The 20,963-nt window shown below is 42.5% G+C and overlaps 1 protein-coding gene across 3 annotated transcripts in view; it reads left to right on the forward strand.

Annotated features, from left to right (window-relative positions):
• LYN (LYN proto-oncogene, Src family tyrosine kinase) overlaps positions 1-20,963 on the forward strand; it is a 109,274-nt gene that overhangs the window by 32,142 nt on the left and 56,169 nt on the right. Inside the window, exon 1 of one of the 3 annotated variants that reach the window (XM_027561010.1) lies at positions 2,363-2,764. The exons of the other annotated variants lie outside the window; for them this stretch is intronic. The gene's annotated coding sequence lies outside the window, so the exon portion shown is untranslated. Of the gene's footprint in view, positions 1-2,362; positions 2,765-20,963 lie in introns of those variants that run through there. 3 annotated transcript variants of the gene reach the window in all.

Raw genomic sequence — 20,963 nt, forward strand, 5'->3', positions numbered from 1 at the left:
GTGCATCCGGGATCCTCAGTGGTAGTCGCTGTACTCAGTTGCCCCCAGATTCCGATTGGAATTTGTCAGCTACGGCTCCACAAATAAGATGAGTCTAAACTAGATAACCTGTGGCATTAGTAGGTCTTTGGGTTCCCATGGAAACCTGCTCTGGCCACAGCGTAAGCAGAAAGGAGGAAATTTTGGAAGGAAGCTGAGGTCTTACACAAAACTGCCCTGAGGCGAAGGAAGGGCTGAGTAAGCGAGTCTGCGGTGCTAGGGACAAGGCATCTCGAGACCTCCCACTTTGGATGCTGGGGAGCCCAGCCCTCTGACTCAGTGGTTCTGTTCCCTTCCATGGGGTCCTCGCCATGAACATGTTCTCACCCAGACGTTGCTCACCAACCGTCCCATCCCTCACCTCCTGTTACCCTGCTCTTTCTGCATCACACTCACCACCGCCTAAAAGTCTGAGAGTTGGAGACTCCCCTGGCGGTCCAGTAGTTAAGATTCCGCCATCCAATGCAAGGGGTTCGGGTTCTACCCCAGGTGGGATAAGTAAGATCCCGAATGCCTTGGGGCCAGAAAACCAAAACATGAAACAGAAGCAATATTGTAACAAATTCAATAAAGACTTCAAAAATGGTATGCATCTAGAAAATCTTTTTAAAAAAGGAATGATTAAAAAGTTTTAGAGTTACTTGTTCACCTGTGGAGATTGAAAAATACTGACACCCAGGCCTGACCCTCAGAGAGCCTGGTCTGGCGTAGAACCGGAGCATGTGTTTTCCCTAAAAGCCCCATGATCTTCAATGCTTAGCTCAGGTTAAGAATCAAGGCCTAAGTGGCCCTTACACATAACACTACTGTGTGTAAAATAAATAACAAGAACCTGCTGTTCAGCACAGGGAACCCCACTGAGTGCTCTGTGCTGACAGAGTGAGGATATGTGCATACGTATGGCTGAGTCACTTTGCTGTACAACAGAAACTAACATTGTAAAGCAACTAAACTCCAAAAATAATAAAAGAATTGTGGCCTAATAAACACATTGGTAGAGCAAACACAGGATGTACTGCTGTTACCAGCATGGCTGAAAATATGTTTAAAAGAATTGAGTGACACTGTGAGGGAGAGGGGTAGTTTGGGATGGACATGTACAGCTGAGTATATTTAAAATGGATAACCAACAAGGACCTACCATACAGCACAAGGAACTCTGCTCAGTGTTATGTGGCAGAGTGGATGGGAGGGGAGTTTGGGGGAGAGTGGATACATTATATGTATGGCTGAGTCCCTTCACTGTCCACTCCGAGTCTACGACAGTATTGTTAATCAGCTATACTCCGAGGGTTCAGGATGGGGAACACATGTATACCTGTGGCGGATTCATTTCGATATTTGGCAAAACCAATACAATATTGTAAAGTTTAAAAATAAAATAAAATTAAAAAAAAATAAAAATTGTAAAAAAAAAAAGTTTCTTTTAAACAAAAGAATTGAGTGACTCATGTAGAAAGGATTCTTTGGGAAGAATCAGGCCGTTGTGAGTAAGCACACATAAGTGATGTTGACGAGAGCCCTCCCAAAGCAGGTGCCCTGGGGGAAGGGGGCGGTGGCCCCAGTTTCCCAGTAAGTCCACGGAGGATGGGGGAAGTAAATGACTTGCCCAAGGTCGACCCGTAGCTCAACAGTCATACATTCCGCCTTCGTCTACACTTCTCTGATCCTGAGTGACACCCTCTTCTCCGTGGTTCCCTCTTGGGGCCACATGGGGGCTGGGGGTGAAGCCCCCTACTCCCTTGCCTAGAGGTTAAAACCAGGGGAGCTGATGGCACAAGGAAGGATTGTTGAAGGTTTGGCTGTGTTACTAAGGGAGGGCACATTTTTAGCAAAAACCATAGGCGAGAAGGAGAACCTCAATTTCAGCAAGAAAAGCAGAAGTTGCTGGGCGGTCAGGGCTAATGAACGGAAATGTGAGGGATCTAAGTGTGAGAGTCTGAACCTAAAAGCAGTTTGGTTAAAAGCAGGGAAAGAAACAGAGGCAGGGAGAAAAGAAAGAATAGGTTTTGTCTCTTTAGGGAATTGAGATGTAATTCAGTGGTTGCACTTTTAGCGTTTTGGTGAGAGGGGCAAACAGAAATATGAATGATCTGTAAATGTTGTACTTTTCATCCAAATAGTGGCATGAAAGAGTCTTCCCCTGGGAGAACAGAAAGCCCCTCTGTGTCAGGATGGTTTGGAAACGGATTGCTTTTTACCAGGAGGGATGGACCATGGGACTGCGGGTTCTTACAGAAAAAAAATCTGTAATCCTTTTGGGTTTAACCATTAGGCAAATTGAGCTTCCTGGTTTCAGAAAGAGAAAACACCCAAAAGAGAAAAACCCAGGCCCGTGGGAACAAGAAACTTCCTCCTCCTGGGGCTGCTTGAAAGGCCTGCTGTGCCCGTCTGAGTCTCCAGCTCAGCGTGAGGCTGGCTGGAGGGCTTCCCGGAGGTGGAGGGGTGATGGGCAGAGAACGGCCGCGTTGAAAAGGAACTCTGGACATGGTAGCTGAGGCTGCAGGCTTGGGCCTTGGGGTCTGAAGCACCGAAGCTGCCTTTTCGTTCGATGTAAACCTGGGGAGTGAAGGACCCGGGGACTGAATTGTGTCCCCGCTGTTTGCCCCTTAGTTCTCTGGGTCCTTCAGCCAACCTGGAGGCCAAAAATAGAATTCTTCAGGTTTTTACTCTTTTGGTGATAAATCAGAGGAGAGACCCAAAGCCAGTTGAAACAGAAAGACCTGTAAGTACAGAGCGCTTTTGTCTGCCAGATGGGTGAGTAGGGGCTGTAAGACAGTGAGAGGCTTGAGCAGTTCAGTGAGGGGAACCCCGTGTGAGTGGGGAGGGCTCTGTAATCTGGCCCGCTTCCATCTCAGGGAAGGGAACTAAAGTCTGGGATGGGGCTGAGTGTGGGGTGCCTTAGAGGCCTGTCTGTGGTGCTGTGCAAACTGTAACACTTTAGTTGGTGAAACCCACACTTGTAAAGACTCCCTAGTGATTTTTATTTAGCAGTTTTGTTTGTGCCAAAGGTCCCATGAGCCTTTCTTCTCTATAATCTGGCTCTCCCTGTTTGGGGGGATGGGGAGAGAAAATGGGAAGTCATGCATTGTTCACTGTTTTGAAGTAGAGGGATTAACATATGCTCTTGTGTTTAATCCTCACAATAACCCTTGAAGGAGTAGTGTTATCTGCTTGGTACAGATGAGTAGGATGAAGTTCAATTAAGTAACTGGCTGGCGTTTGTTTGGCTCTCAGGAAATACAGGAGTCAGGTTGGACCCAAATTTCCTCATCCTAAAGCTCTTGGCACCTTCATTTGGGAGAAATGACTGAGTTGAGATTTCAGCCCAGATTGTTTGAATGGTCACAGACTGACTAGGTGGCTGCCATGGTCTAGATTTGTCTGAAACAAAAATGATTTGGGGAACTAACATTTGTTGATCATCTATTATAAACCAGATAGATTGTAGCTAATAAAAAGAATGGGATCTACCTACAGAATTGCTTCTGACTGCAAACTACTGTATCAGTTCAGTTCAGTTGATCAGTTGTGTCTAACTCTTTGCGACCCAATGGACTGCAGCACACCAGGCCTCGACTCAAACTCACGTCTATTGAGTCGGTGATGCCATCCAACCATCTCATCCTCTGTCGTCCGCTTCTCCTCCCACCTTCAATCTTTCGCAGCATAGTCCATGGGATTTCTAAGTTCAACTTCAATTCAAAGGAGGTGTTTTGCTGTGTCATGGTGACGGGGTCAGGGGACTGTGTATGTCTCAATGGTGGAAGCAGGGTGGTGTACAAGGAGGCTGATCAGATAGTATGTCAAGGAGTTTACAGTCTCCATGGAGGAGAGAGATGCATACACATTAACAGCAGCTGATGCAGGAGTTACAGACACACATAAAACAGGACCGTTGGTGGTGTCCTGGGGCTTGTGGCTACATCCCAAATCGATGATGGATAGAAGTGGTCAGGGAGAGAAGGATGTAGGCAAGACGCGGTCTGAATTAGGCTTTGGAGAATCAGTGGGATTGGCCTACATGGGGAGGCAGAATGGTGTTACCATGTCAATAAATGCAAGTTTCTGTCCTTGTCACACTGAGCAGCAAGAGAGACTGGAGCCAGGCTGTGAGGAGCTGTGTGGGCCAAGCTGAACACTGGCAGTTTTCTCCTGTTGATAGTACTAGAGATGTTGGTAGCAGAATTTGAGATGATGGTATAGTAGTAATAATGGTGTCTTAACACTTCCTGAGTGTTTATTCTACTGTGTCCTCCGTGCCATGATGAATATGTATGAGCATTTTCAAGTGCCAAGCTCTGTTCTCCAGACGGGCAGTCCAACGGGGTACAGACCTGACAAAAATCCCTGCTCTCACGGGGCTTGCCGTTCATCGAGGAGGGACAAAGCAAATGCTAAAATAAATCCTGTAAGCTAAATTCGTGTGATCATGCCATGGAGAAATGTGAATACAGAGTGGTGGGCAGGGAGTGGGTGAATGAGAGCACATCTCAGTTTTGAAGTTTGCCTCTGAATAAAGGTAGAATTCATTCATTTAATCAGGTGAAGAGTAGAAGGTGGGTCTGATGGATCCTGAATGTAAATGAAAAGATGAGATGATTAATTCACAGATTTGAGCCCAGAGTCGGGAAAAGCCTGATGCCACAGATACTGGCCAGGAGGCAACCACACTACCCAGAATAGTCACATCTAAAGTGGACCTTTTAGTCATTAATATCATGTAAGGGTTAGTAGGGGCTAACCTACTAACTAGTAGGGGCTAGTGACTCAGTGGATCAAGAATCCGCTTGCAATAAGACTCAGAGGAGACGCAGGTTCAATCTCTGGCTCGGGAAGATTCCCCGGAGAAAGAAATGGCAACCCACTCCAGTATTCTTGCCTGGAGAATCCCATGGACAGAGGCGTCCGGCAGCCGCCGAGTGGGTTCGCAAAGAGTGAGCCACAACTGAGCAACTGAGCATGCGCACAGGGTTTAGTAGAGAAAGAAGACTAACGTAGGGGAAAACCGTCAGAATGACGCTCTTGGCCTTGTCCGTGCCTTTCCCTAAGCCTCCAGCGAGGTTACACAGAAAGTGACGAGGGCCCAGTGGAGAATAAAATGGGACTGCAAGATGACAGAGGTTTTGATCCTGGGTGACGAGGATGGTGGGGGAAAATGAGAAATTTGCCCTACGAATAATGGAAATTCAACAGAATAGCCATCATGCTGTTTAACTTATTTAGAATTTTCTGTAAGTGACCAGGGGGCACCCGGCCCAGCATCAGTACTCCCTGAGAATCAGTGGTTTCTGCTTAGAGCACAGTGGGCAGCCTGGAAGGTGACGGGGTGGGTTTCCATCGCCAACGCACCAGCCCCCCTCCCCCCACGTGCACCTGCCGGGGCCCCACCCTCCACGCTCTTTCAGCCTGGCTGCTTCAGCTGACAGCACCCACCTGCTGCATCTTCCCCCTCCTGCTGCTGCTCTCTGTGTAAACTTACAGATTCACAGGTCCCCAACCCCCTTGGTTCACAGCCCCTTGAGAACCTCTGAGACCCCCTGAGGGTCTCAGTAAGTTTTTCACAGCGATCCTAGAACAGAAGCACCAGAGTCCCATTCCCTAGGGAGTCAGATGCAAACCACTTCATATGCATTCGTTATCACAACTCAGTACCATTTAAAAAAGTAATAATGGTGCTAGCGGTAAAGAACCTGCCTTCCAATGCAGGAGACATAAGAGATGCAGGTTTGATCCCTGGGTCAGGAAGATCCCCTGGAGGAAGGCGTGGCAACCCACTCCGGTATTCTTGCCTAGAGAATCCCATGGGCAGAGAAACCTGGCGGGCTTCCATGGGGTCACAAAGAGTCACTACCGAGTGACTAACACTTAGCCAGTTAACAATGTCCTGATGGTTTCAGGTGGGCAGCAAAGGGACTCAGCCATATATGTGTATCCAGTGTCCCCAGCTCACCTCCCCATCCAGGTTGCTGCATGATATTGAGCAGAGTTCCTGTACTGTACCGGTCCTGGTTGGTTATCCATTTTAAATAAAAAGATCATACTTCTATGAAAGTAAAGCAGTGTCCCTTGTTATAGACATTTTGGCAGTGGAGAGGGAGAAAAATAAAAAAATGACCATAGAAGTGTGAAAATTTTTTAATTTTGATTTAAACAAAAATTTTTCTAAAGTTTATTGTATTAATAATAACCAAGTGTTTTCCCCTTGTAATTTTAAAACCCATCACATATAATAATGCTGTACTGATTCGCTCCCCATCCTGTTCTGATTTCATTTGATTTGAATAGTCCTTTCCGGACTTGTTCCTACGTATGTCATCATAATGTGGATTCAGTTTTAATCTTGCCTTGTTAGAATGTTACATTATAAACATTGTTTTATTCAGTCACAGAGTTCTTTTAGCCATTCTTAAAAATGGATGCTTGTCACTTTCAAGGAGATGTTGTTGTTGTTCAGTTGCTCAGTTGTGTCCCACTCTTTGCATGGGACACCCCATGGACTGTAGCACACCAGCCTTCCCTGTCCTTCACCATCTCCCAGAGTTTGCTTAGACTCATGTCCATTGAGTCAGCGATGCCATCCAACCATCTCATCCTCGGTCATCCCCTTCTCCTCCTGCCTTCAATCTTCCCCAGTGTCAGAGTCTTCTCAAATGAGTCTGTTCTTTGAATCAGGTGGCCAAAGTATTGGAGTTTCAGCTTTAGCATCAGCCCTTCCAATGACTCTTCAGGACTGATTTCCTTTAGGATGGACTGGTTGGATCTCCTTGGTCCAAGGGACTCTCAAGGGTCTTCTCCAGCACTTCAGTTTAAAAGCATTAATTCTTTGGCACTTAGGCTTCTTTATGGTCCAACTCACATCATTCAAGGAGATACTTGCACATAATTTAAAAACCAAAACAACTGAAACACTTTGAAACATCAGATGCTCACTCCTCCTTCCTAGCATCCATCATCCAGTTTTACTCACCAGATCCAACCACTTTCTTTTCCTCAATTCCAATAGCTTTACACCATGGTGGAGTCTCTTGAATGCTACCATATAGTTTAGGTATCTGCTACCAACCTAGACAGCGTATTAAAAAGCAGAGACATTACTTTGTCAACAAAGGTCTGTGTAGTCAAGGCTATGGTTTTTCCAGTGGTCATGCATGGATGTGAGAGTTGCACTATAAAGAAAGCTGAGTGCCGAAGAATTGATCTTTTTGAACTGTGGTGTTGGAGAAGACTCTTGAGAGCCCTTGCTGCAAGAAGATCTAACCAGTCCATCCTAAAGGAGATCAGTCCTGGATGTTCATTGGAAGGACTGTTGTTGAAGCTGAAACTCCAATACTTTGGCCAGCTGATGCGAAGGGCTGACTCATTGGAAGAGACCCTGATGCTGGGAAAGATTGAGGGCAGGAGGAGAAGGGGACGAGAGGGTAAGATGGTTGGATGGCATTACCGACTCAATGGACATGGGTTTGGGTGGACTCCGGGAGTTGGTGATGGACAGGGTGGCCTGGTGTGCTGCAGTTCATGGGGTCGCAAAGAGTAGGACATGATTGAGCAACTGAACTGAACTGAACCGTTCTATTTTTACTTAATCAACTTACTGAACTGTTGGTTGACAGCAGTGGTTCTTCAGGATTGCTAATTTCTGATAAAATCCTGTTCATTATGCAAATATGTGTGTGTACTCAGGGCTGCCTCATCTGATAGTCTCTGTCTTTTTGTTTTTATGTCTAATTTAGTTGTATCTTTCATTGATTATAGATGGCTACAGGTGTTTCATTAGGAATATGACTTTAATAAACATTAGTAAACTTCTACCTCTTATCAGTTATTTTTCCAAGCTAACATTGTAGAAGTTTGAGGATTCAGTTAAGAGGATTTAACACAATTCTATTGTATTTTACATAATGATGATTAAGGCAGAGCAGCCTGCCCTTGATCATTGCGATCTTTGCAAAGACTATTGGCTGCTAGGAAGGGACACGCTAGTAGCTGTGGACAGCTTTTCTCAGCAGAAATATTTTAAGGTAATACAGTCGTTTCAAAATTGAGGATTCATTTTTCTGAAATATCAACTCAGAAGTATGTGGCTCCATGCCCATTCTGTCACAAATTTTAATCTACTTAATTTTTAAAAAATTAATGCCTTATTTTTCGGAGTAGCTTCAGGTTTCCAGAAACATTGAGTGGAAAGTACAGAGGGTTTTCCATGTAGTGCTCACCACCTTCTCGGTTTCCCCTAATTATTAACATCTTGCATAGTGTGGTGCATTTATTACAATGGATGTACCAGTATTAATATTAATACATTGTGATGCATGCAGATCCACTGTTTTCATTGGGCTCACTCTTGGGGCTGTACTTTTTGTGGGTCTGACAAATGTATAATGACATGTGTCTACTATTATGGTGTCATACAGAATAGCTCAGTACCCACAAAATCCCCTGTGTTCCACCCATTCATTCCTTCCTCTCTCTGAACCACTGGCGACCACTGACCTTTTAACTGTTTCCTCTTCCACAGTTTTGCCTCTTCCAGAATGTCATTGGAATTATACATTATGTAGTTTTTCATACTGGCTTTTTTTCATTTAGCAATATGCATCTAAGTATCCTCCATGCCTTTTTATGACTTGATAGCTCATTTCCTTTTGTTGATAAATAATATTTTGTTGTCTGGTTGGACCACAGTGTGTTCCTCCAGTCACTCACTGAAGGATATATTAGCAGTGCCCAAGTTTTGGCAGTTTCAAATAAAGCTGTTATAAATATCCATATGCATGTTTTTGGTGTGAACTGAAGTTTTCAGTTCATTTGGGTAAATAGCAAAGTAGTAGAATTACTGAATCAGGTACTAAGAGTATATTTAGTTTTGTAAGAAATCGCCCAGCTGTTTTCTGAAGCGGCTACACCATTTTTTATTCTCCGGTATTGAATGAAAATTCCTCTCCTTCTGCCTTTTGTCTAGACTTGGGTGGTGTCAGTGTTTGGGATGTTTGTCGCTCTCGTAGGTGCGTGGTGGTATCTTACTGTTTTAATCCACATCTCCCCATTGACATATGATGTGAACCATCTTTCACAGTCTTAGTGGCCATTTTTCTCCCTTCTTTGGTGAGGTGTCTGTTCAGATCTCATACTCATTTTTCGATTGGGTTGTTTGTTTTTGTATTATTGATTTTTAAGAATTCTTGTGTATTTTTTTAGACACCAGTCCTTACTTTGTGTTTTGAAAAGATCTCCCAGCTCGTGCTTGTCTTTTAATTTTCTTTTGCAGAGCAGAAGTTTTTAATTTTAATAAAGTCCAACTTTATCAGTTTTTTTCTTCTATGGCTCATGCTTTTGGTTTTTTATTTAGAAAGTCATTACCAAACTCAAGGTCACCTGGATTTTCTCCTATGTCATCTTCCAAGGGGTTTATAGTTTTACATTTTACACTTAGTTCTGTTATGCATTTTGAGTTAATTTTTGTATAAAATATGGATCTAGAATAATTTTTCCTTTTGCATTTGGGTGTCCAGTTTTTCCAGCACTACTTATTGAAAAGACTGTCATTTCTCCATGGAATTGCCTTTGCTCCTTTGTAAAAGACAAATTGACTATTTCTGGGCTGTCTATTCTGTTGACTATACTTTTATTTTTTTACTTTTTTATGCTATTCAAAATGGTATTTCCACTATAATCTATACAGTTTTATGCATACAGTACTACAGGTTTTAGGCTGTTTGTTGTAGTGTTGACTATACTTTTACAGTATAGGTGTTTGGGTTTTTTGCTGTTGTTGTTACCTTCAGTGGAAATAGAATCTATTAGTAGCTACTCTTGTCTTGACTTCTTTGAACCTTAGTTTCTTCATAAGAGGGAGTGGGTAGAATAGATCGTTCTTGACAGAGGACGAGATGGTTGGATGGCATCACCAACTTGATGGACATGAGTTTGAGCGAACTCTGGGAGATGGTGAAGGACAGGGAAGCCTGGCCTGCTGCAGTCCACGGGGTTCCAAAGAGTCAGACGTGACTGAACAACAACTGTTCTAGTTTTATCTCATGAGACTAGTTTGTATTGTATTTAAGTATGAAGCCAGGGTGGTGATTTTCTCGTAGAAAGTTTCTGGGTCTAGTCCAACAAACACCAGGTCTGTGTGTGTGTGTTTGTGAGTCTGTATCTGTGTGTGTAAGCAGAGTGGCAGACATCTATTGGACAGAATTTTTGGCTATGAATGTCCTTTACATTTTATAAAGGAATAGTAGACCTGCCTTTCTCTGATGACTGACAAAGCATATTTTTCTGTCCCAGTCTGTAACAGAACATATCAATACATAAGCTCATTACCAGTAATTTAAACACCAGATTTCCTGCCATGGGGGGACATTTGGAAATGTCTGGAGACATTTTTGTTGTTCTATCTGGCCATGTGGAGTGGGCGGAGGTGTTACTGGTATCTGGTGGGTAGAAGCCAAAGATGCTGCTAATGACCTTACAATGCACTGGACAGTGCCTACAACATATATTTTTTGGTTTAGAATGTCAATAGTACTGAGGCTGAGAAAGCCTGTTGCAGAGATGCAGACTTATTTATATCTGTGGGCATGTTTTCCTCTTGCTTTAGCCTCCAGAAAACCTAAACTTCTGGAGATTTTTGGTCTGCTATAACAATTGTGCAGACCACTTAAGATATGACCTTTAGCTTTGAGCTATCTTGCGCTTAGTTTCACTTTTTCTCAATTTCATAATAATTTCTATTTTGTTACATCTATGTATGTAATCCTGACTTAAACTTTTTTTTATTGGAGTACAGCCAATTAACAAACAATGTTGTGGTAGTTTCAGGTGAACAGGGAAGGGACTCAGCTATACATATACATGTGTCCATTCTCCCCCAAACTCCCCTCCATCCAGGCTGCCACATAACATTGAGTAGAGTTCCCTGTGCTGTACAGCAAAGCCTGACTAACTCTTAAAGTAGAATTTAAACATATCATTTTATATATTTCTAAAGAGAAGCAGCTGGACCACTGATTCTAAAATTCCGAGGCTAGAAATAAGGTTGATGTTCCATCTGCTTCTTGGTGGGTTGTGCATACAGAATTCAGACTCTGCTTTGAATTTCCTCTTCTGGTCCTTGAAGTGACACGTTTTCCCTGTGATACCTAACTTTCCATTAGCTCATCTTGTTTTCATAGTCTTCCCTTTTACTGTGAAGAGAAACGAAACCAAAAACCCCCACTTGTTTCAGCAATCCCCCGTGTCTTCCTCTGTGTGAACTTGCTCAACTAAGAGTTATGCAAATAGGATCAGCTTTGTGTACTCAATCCCAGAGACTGTCACCGGCATGTTTGGTGGGTTTGTTGTCACGAGAGAGTCAGGACCCTGGCCTCCTCTCGTATAGCTCAGCCCCAGCCTTCTTCCAGCCTCACCCACTCCTTCCCCACCTCTTACCTCATTCCCGGCATGGATCTTGCTTGGCATGACCTTCCAACTGTCTTGGAACCAAAGAGAAGAAGGCTTGTAGGTATCCACGGAACCTACCTTTTGTGTCCACATGAGGAACTGAGTGCTTGTCACCTCCTGAGATAGCCAGCAGGTGCCTTCTGTCCGTCCAGGGAATGCTGATATGCGCCTCCTGGACACGAAGCCATTTTCCTGATGTCCGTAACTGTCTGCATGATTGACATTTCATTTCCAAGTGATCTTAGCAAATGTAGATGGACGATGGCTCCAGCTGGAGTCTCTCCAAGTTCTTTCCTCTTACAGATTCTCTGGGTTTGAAGGACCTTAGGTTATGGGTCCTCTTGTTTTAAAATTTCAATCAATTTTTGTACAAGTTTATGTATGTGTGTGCATATTATATGTTATATATATACTTATATATAATTAGAGACATTGCATATGTATGTATAATTTACACAAAATAAAAACATCTTTTAAAATTTTAGATTAAAGGTAATTAAACACATGACCTAAGGTTCTTCAAACTCTGATACGTGTGTGTATACATATATATATCTGAATAGGAAATTATATATATGCTATACACACACACACACACACACGTAGGGCTTCCCAGATGGTGCCAGTGGTAAAGAACCCACCTGCCAATGCAGGAGACATAAGAGACACAGGTTCCATCCCTGGGTCTTGAAAATCCCCTGGAGGAGGGCATGGCAATCCACTCCAGTATTATTTCTTACAGAATCCCCATGGACAGAGGAACCTGGTGGGCTACAGTCCATGGGGTCACAAAGAGTCAGACTGAAGCAACTTAGCACACACGTACACATACATGTAAATATATACACATATATTTTAAGAAAAAGGCAAACCCCAAAATACCTGCAAACTCATCACCTGTAGATGAACATTGTGATATTTTAGGATATTTCTTCCTAGACACTTTTCCTACCTTTTTATATCATTTCTCCTCACAAAAAAATAGCATCTGTCTATATATGTTGCTTTTTAACTTAAATATATTGTGAATATCTTTTTAAGTCAACAGATGTAATGTGCAATATTTTAATGACTACTAGTATCCTTTTTTGTTGAGGTATCATGTTCTAGACCAATTTTACAAAAGTCAGTTGCCTGAAGGCCAGTTTGATCAAGTTATCAAATGTTCCAATTTACCAGAAGACATGCTTCTTTGAACTACTTGAATATTATTTCTATTTTTAAAGAAACTTTAGGCATTTTAATGTTCTCCTGATAGTTCTTCAAATGGCATATCAACTCTGAGAGTTGTGAAATTAAAAACTTTTAAGTTTAAATTTAAATTTAGAAGGATCAGAAAGTAATTGGAAGTGATCAAACATTCTCAACACAGGGACTGCCCTGGTGGTCCAGTGACTAAGACTCCTCACTCCCAATGCAGGGGGCCCAGGTTTGATCCCTGGCTGGGAACTAGATCCCACATGCCACAACTAAAGATCCCGCATACCGGAACTAAGACCTGGTGCAGCCAAATAAATAAACGAATACTTTTAAAAAAACATTCCCAACACATATGGCATGCTAAATCTCTGGATTCTAAGGATAAGTTAGGCTGTGCTGATCTGTCGGCTGTTTGTAAAATCAGTTGACATGAAAGGATAGAAGAATCTTGAGATATGGAAAGGAAGTGAGGGTGTATAGAGGAATTTGTAGAAAGAAGCAGAAGACTTGAGCCTCAGACATAGCAAAAAACATGCCACTATGTTCAAAAGAATTTTTTAAAATTAACTTGTCCTAAGGGCTGGTTCCAAATAGGAAGAGGAGTACGTCAAGGCTGTATACTGTCACCCTGCTTATTTAACTTATATGCAGAGTACATCATGAGAAACGCTGGGCTGGAAGAAGCACAAGCTGGAATCAAGATTGCCGGGAGAAATATCCATAACCTCAGATATGCAGATGACACCACCCTTATGGCAAAAAGTGAAGAGGAACTAAAAAGCCTCTTGATGAAAGTGAAAGAGGAGAGTGAACAAGTTGGCTTAAAGCTCAACATCCAGAAAACGAAGATCATGGCATCTGGTCCCATCACTTCATGGGAAATAGATGGAAAAACAGTGGAAACAGTGTCAGACTTTATTTTTCTGGGCTCCAAAATCACTGCAGATGGTGATTGCAGCCATGAAATTAAAAGACGCTTACTCCTTGGAAGGAAAGTTATGACCAACCTAGATAGCATATTGAAAAGCAGAGACATTACTTTGCCAACAAAGGTCCGTCTAGTCAATGCTATGGTTTTTCCAGTGGTCATGTATGGATGTGAGAGTTGGACTGTGAAGAAGGCTGAGTGCCGAAGAATTGATGCTTTTGAACTGTGGTGTTGGAGAAGACTGTTGAGAGTCCCTTGGACTGCAAGGAGATCCAACCAGTCCATTCTAAAGGAGATCAGCCCTGGGTGTTCTTTGGAAGGAATGATGCTAAAGCTGAAACTCCAGTACTTTGGCCACCTCATGAGAAGAGTTGACTCATTGGGAAAGACTCTGATGCTGGGAGGGATTGGGGGCAGGAGGAGAAGGGGACGACAGAGGATGAGATGGCTGGATGGCATCACTGACTCGATGGACGAGAGTTTGAGTGAACTCTGGGAGTTGGTGATGGACAGGGAGGCCTGGAGTGCTGCAATTCATGGGGTCGCAAAGAGTCAGACACGACTGAGCAACTGAACTGAACTGAAGGGCTTCCCTTGTAGCTCGGTTGGTAAAGAATCTGCCTGCAGTGCAGGAGACCCGGGTTCGATCCCTGGGTTGGGAAGATCCCCTGGAGAAGGAAATGGCAACCCACTTCAGTATTCTTGCCTGGAAAATCTCATGGACAGAGGAGCGTGGTGGGCTGCAGTCCAGGGGGTCGCAAAGAGTCAGGCAACAACTGAGTGACTAACACTTACACTTAAAAGTTAAGAAATGAAGTAGGAAACTACAGAAAAATCATATCCCCTATTGTATGTTAGTTGCTCAGTCATGTCCAAAGAATTTTTAAAAGTTAACTTGTCCTAAAAGTTAAGAAATGAAGTAGGAAACTACAGAAAAATCATATCTCCTATTGTGTGTTAGTTGCTCAGTTGTGTCCTACTCTTTGCGACCCCATGGACTATAGCTTGCCAGACTCCTCTGTCCATGGGATTCTCCAGGCAAGAATACTGGAGTGGGTTGCCATTCCCTTCTCCAGGATATCTCCTATTACACTTAAGCTAATTACTGTTTCCAAAATTACATCCATAAATATTTCAATTTTCATCTCTAAAAGATAAAGAATCACATTTTCAACATAAATTTAATACCATTATTAAACATAAAAGTGATTATTCCTTATCATCAAATATTCAATAAATGATCAAATTTTTCCAGTTATCTCATAATTATTCTTAATAATTTGGCTACCAATTACTAGTAATCAAGGCTAATATGGTAGCCCACTCCAGTATTCTTGGCTGGAAAATCCCATGAACAGAGGAGCCTGTTAGGCTACAGTCCATGGGGTTGCAGAGTCAGAGATGATTGAATGACTGAGCATGCACACATGCATAAGGCTAATACAGTTCTAAGAAGACTCAACAAGTCTTAGTTTCTAAAAATAGAACATTCCTTTAAAAAAGCATCATAGAAATCTTCAAAAGCTTTTAAAACAATTACATTGGATAAGAATTATTATACCCTTAAGCTATTGAATACTAACACAAACCAGCAGTAAACTTAAACTGTTAAAACATCACATCAAATATGAAATTATATACACTATACAAAGAGTTAAAAGATACAAAATTTGGTAAATTTGTCATCTTGTAAGGTGAAAATCCTCAGAGAATTGGTTTTGGGTGAAATGAATTTCAAGAGCTAGTCTCCATTTATTTAACCAATGACCTATTACCTGCCAAACCTTTTTTTCTTTTTTTTTATTTGGAGTATAGTTAATTTACTATGTTGTGTTAGTTTCAGGTGTACAGCAAAGGGATTCAGTTATATATAGTTTTACATACACATACACACACAGGCTTCCCTGGTGGCTTAGTGGCAAAGAATCTCCCTGCCAGTGCAAAAGACACGGGTTCTATCCCTGGGTCAGGAAGATCCCCTGGAGATGGAAACTGCAACCCACTCCAGTATTCTTGCCTGGGAAATCCCATAGACAGAGGAGCCTGGTGGGCTGTAGTCCATGAGGTCACAAAGAGTCAGACACAACTTAGCAACGAAATGACAGTGACATATAACTATATAGTCTACATTTACATTCTCTTTCATTAAAAGGGATGATTTGGGAGAATGGCATTGAAACATGTATAATTTCATATAAGAAACGAATTGCCAGTCCAGGTTCGATGCAGGATACAGGATGCTTGGGGCTGGTGCACTGGGATGACCCAGAGGGATGGTACAGGGAGGGAGGTGGGAGGGGGGTTCAGGATGGGGAACACGTGTACACCTGTGGCAGATTCATGTTGATGTATGGCAAAACCAATACAATATTGTAAAGTAATTAGCCTCCAATTAAAATAAATAAATTTAAATAAAAAAAAGAAACAGTCCATAGAGTTAGCAACAACAACAAAAAAAGATGGCAGCACTTGATTAATATTTTAAAAATAGATCTACTGAAGGCAAAATGTAGCAGTAAGGAAAAATAAGTGAATAACAAGCAACGGAAACATATACATTACTGTATGTAAAACAGATCACCAGTGGGTATTTGCTGTATGGTTCAGGGAACCCACAGCTGGTGTTGTGACAACTTAGAGGGTTGTGATAGGGTGGGAGGTGGGAGGGAGGTTCAAGAGAGAGGGAACATATGTATACCTATGGCTGATTCGTGTTGATGTATGGCAGAACTCAACACAATATTATAAAGCAGTTATCCTTCAACTAAAAATAAAAAAGAGAATAAACGTAAAAAAAAAAGAAAAAAAGTTATTTCAAAATACTGAGGATAGTTCCCTATGCTATACAGTAGATCCAGTTGATTATCTGTTTTGTATACAGCAGTGTGTATATGTTCGGAGGAGGCGATGGCACCCTACTCCAGTACTCTTGCCTGGAAAATCCCACGGATGGAAGAGCCTGGTGGGCTGTAGTCCATGGGGTCGCTAAGAGTCGGACACGACTGAGCGACTTCACTTTCCCTTTTCACTTTCATGCATTGGAGAAGGAAATGGCAACCCACTCCAGTGTTCTTGCCTGGAGAATCCCAGGGACGGCGGAGCCTGGTGGGCTGCCGTCTATGGGGTCGCACAGAGTCGGACACGACTGAAGTGACTTAGCAGCAGCAGCAGTGTGTATGTTGCTCCCAAACTCCTAATTTGTCTCTCCATCACCTTTCTTCTTTGTTAACCATAAAGTTTGTTTTCTGTCTCTTTTTCAGTTTTGTAAATAAGTTCATTTGTGTCATTTTTTTAGGTTACACATATAAGTGATGTATGATATTTGTCTGTTTCTGCCTAGCTTACTTAGTATGATCATCTCTAGGTACATTTATGTTGCTGTAAATGACATTGTTTCATACTTCTTATGGTTGAGTAATATTCTATTATATATATATAATATTCCACTTGCATATATATGGTATATATATATATATGCACATGTGTACCACATCTTCTTTATCCATTCATCTGTTGATGGACACTTAGGTTTCTTCCACGTCAAGCAAGTCTATTTCTGATTGGATGGTATTATAATACAGTCTCACAATAAAAATCCCTTTCTTAGAGCTTTGTGTAACTACCCAGTTATTTTCTTAGAAATCTCTTATTGGGAGAGGTGTGGGTGTTGTGTTGAGAAGTGGATACGTTGTAAAGGCCCTTGTTACGTGCTGTCAAGGTGAAGAATATCACATACTCTCTCCCGCCATGCCCACCGATTTCATTTCATGGTGGGGAGATTAGAGTCCTGAGACCGGCTTAGTCTTGTCCATATACAGGACTGTCCAGGCCAGACCTGCAGCTGGACACCCAGATTCCTAACTTCCCCACACCTTTGTCACTTCTCCACTCTCTTCTAGGCAAGAGCTAGATTTCTCTTCCACTTTCTCTGTGCTGGATACCAACCTCCAGGTGTTTGAATTTCATCTACCTCTGAAACTGTCTTGCATTTCTTTTCTGGACTCACTCTAACTAATGTAGTGATAAAAATTGTACCAGGTTATTAAAGTTCCAAAAATGCAGTCAATTTGCTGTCTTTCGTATTTGACTGTTATTTCGAAAGATCTCTGTGTCAGGTTAGGTTCACATTTTTATGCCACACATTCATGTTTAGTTCATTGCCCGGTCCCCGGGTCTTCCTGAAGCTGCACCTGGCTCTTAGAGCACAAAATAAAGAAATGGTTTCAAACTGGATAAAGACATCGGCAAACATGAGTAAATTAAAATGGATCAGATTTTTATTTCAAAGGCTTGAAGAAGAGTTAATTAAGAGGGAATCAGCCGTAATGTACTGGGTCTCTCATTTCAGCATGGGGGGGGGGGCTTTTTAAAATTAATTTTTTATTGATACACTTTTAGTATACTCATAAGTTGTAAAACCATCACCACTCTCTAATTCCAGAAACTGATGCATCTTCTGTGAAACAGGCTTGCAGATTTTGCACACTGCAGTTCAACTGTGAAAAAAAAAAAAAAAGGAAAGAAAGGAAAAAGGAGGGAAAAGAAATCTTCACATTGTCTAACTCTTCTCTCTCCAGCTCTCTGAGTAGCAGCAGGTGGGAAAACAACCTTAAGTTGACCAACAGGGGTCAAATCATTTCCATTTTAAACAGTCTGTTTTCCATCATGACTCTACACCTTCCAGATAAGAGTTGTCCTTCTTGTTTCTTCTGCTCTCTTCCAAGATGTAGATAGATGCAGGTTTCTCTTGTATTATTTGGGGAGAAAGAAGCCATCCCCCACCTCAAACAAATGGTTGATATTAGCACACGTGGAAATGCCTATTGTTGTTCAGTCACTAAGTCATGTCCAACCCATGGACTACAGCACACCACGCTCCTCTGTCCTTCTCTATCTCCCAGAATTTGCACAGACTCATGTCCATTGAGTCAGTGATGCCATCCAACTATCTCATCCTCTGTTATCCCCTTCTCCTCTTGCCCTAAATCTTTCCCAGCATCAGGGTCTTTTCCTATGAGTTGGCTCTTCACATCAGGTGGCCAAAGTATTGGAGCTTCAGCATCAGTCCTTCCAATGAGTATTCAAGGTTGATTTCCTTTAAGATTGACTGGTTTAATCTCCTTGCTGTCCAAGGGACTCTCAAGAACCTTCTCCAGCACCACAGTTCAAAAGCATCAAAGGCACTCAGCCTTCTTTATGGTCCAGCTTTCACATCTGTACATGACTACTGGAAAAACCATAGCTGTGACTAAATGGACCTTTGTTCAAAAAGTAGTGTCAGTCTAAAGTGATTTAGACCTTAGCAGGGGCATTATAGTAGAGAAAGACAACTACTTAAGTTGGAATAGATGGTGCTGGTCATGGAGTTGAGTTCTGCTGCTCCCTCCTCTTCTGTCCCCTTCCTTCCCCCGGACACCCAGGAGGCTTTTCTGACCCCTTTCTCTCGTATAAGCAGTTTGGAGAAAAGATCCCAATTCCTCCCTGGGCTTTGCATCTCTAAAAAAGCCTCCAAAGTCTCATTCTTAAAAGTAAAGGAAAAAGGAAAACGGTCAAAGGGCATCTGAAAGGTTTCTATTTGGGCAGGCAAGGTACATCTCTCAGGCTACATAACCGGTACCAGGTTGCCCAGATAAGAATTGTCTTGGGGATGAGTCCCTGTGAATGATCCTGGAACCAAGCTCAACTTGCTTTGGAAGCTCAAGACCACTTTTGTCTGGGATCGTAGGCACCTATCCCTATGTTCCTGGGGCTTCCTTTCTCTTCTGAGGCTCCCTCACTCAGCTCTTCTGGAGGTGAGCTCCTTGCACGGTCAGGCAAGAGGCCTTGGGTGGTTGGAAGTGCATCTCCAAGGCCACTGGGCTCAGGTCCACTTTGGCAGGGACCGTTGATCACCAGGCATGGGTCCATCTCTGGTAGTGTCTTCCTGGTCTGCACTGTGCCAGTCACAGAGCAAGCAAGTGCTCATCTTCCTCTCATTTCCCACATGCTGTCTCCTGCCCTAGAGATGCTTCTGGTCACTCCAGAATGACCACTTACATTTCGCAAGGTCAGGCCAAAGGGGGTCAGGAGGGGGACTTCAGAACCTCTGGATGCGTTATTTACTAGCTCCTGGGAAAGTGCCGTGCAAATGTACACGTTCAGTCTGGGAAGTTGCAGTTAAGTGAAAAAAAAAAAATGTTTTTGTTGAGTTTCTGTGTGGCTGCTGGGATGCTGTCTTTAAAGACAGATGCCTTTAAAGAAAGCAAATACATCGGTCATCATAAAAAGAAAATGCTGTCATAATAAAAACAAAGCAAAGAAACCAATTTCTTTGGTAGCACTTTGTAAAGGCAAGAAATTTATGTTCTCAGGGGTTAAATTCTAGTACTTCTGTTTTTCGATTTTAAGATCTAGGATTCTGAACATAAATGTGTGAAATAGCTGTTAAAATCTGGGTTCAGATTTTATAGGGGAAGTAGCAGTCCAATTTCCTGTTTTTATTTCTTTTAGCTCTCAGAATAGGAGAAATTGGTGATTTAAAAATCTTTCTATAGCCGAGAGGTGAATTTATATGAACTTCAGGCTGAAATGGACATGATGGAATATCTTTTAAATTTGTGAAACTTACGGTGAAAAACAAAATATTACCTGAAACGTATATTATATAAATCCAAGCTCAGGAACCTCATTGCAGAATTCCTTCCCCTCAAAGGTCCGTCTAGTCAAAGCTATGGTTTTTCCAGTAATCTTATACAGATGTGAGGGTTGAACTATAAAGAAAGCTGAGCACTGAAGAATTGATGCTTTTGAACTGTGGTGTTGGAGAAGACTCTTGAGAGTCCCTTGGTCTGCAAGGAGATCCAACCAGTCCATCCTAAAGGAGATCAGTCTTGAATATTCATTGGAAGGACTAATGCTGAAGCTGAAACTCCAATACTTTGGCTACCTGATACGAAAAACTGACTCTTTTCTAAGACCCTGATGCTGGGAAAGATTGAAGGCAGGAGGAGAAGGGGACGACAGAGGATGAGATGGTTGGAGGGCATCACCGACTCAATGGACATGAGTTTGAGTGAGCTCTGTGAGTTGGTAGTAGACAGGGAAACCTGGTGTGCTGCAGTCCATGGGGTTGCAAAGACTCGGACATGAACTGAACTGAATACACACATTTATGTTCACATCATCATGTTATTAAAGTGGACAGCAGGGCTTCCCTTATGGCTTAGTGGTAAAGGATTCACCTCCCAATGCAGGAGACATGGATTTGATCCCTGATCAAGGAAGATCCCACATGCTGCATAGCTACTAAGCCCGTGCACCACAACTATTGAGCCTGTGCTCTAGAGCCCAGGAGCCACAACTACTGAGCTCTCAA

The sequence above is a fragment of the Bos indicus x Bos taurus genome, chromosome 14, assembly GCF_003369695.1.
Source record: "Bos indicus x Bos taurus breed Angus x Brahman F1 hybrid chromosome 14, Bos_hybrid_MaternalHap_v2.0, whole genome shotgun sequence".
NCBI classification, from domain to species: domain Eukaryota; kingdom Metazoa; phylum Chordata; class Mammalia; order Artiodactyla; family Bovidae; genus Bos; species Bos indicus x Bos taurus.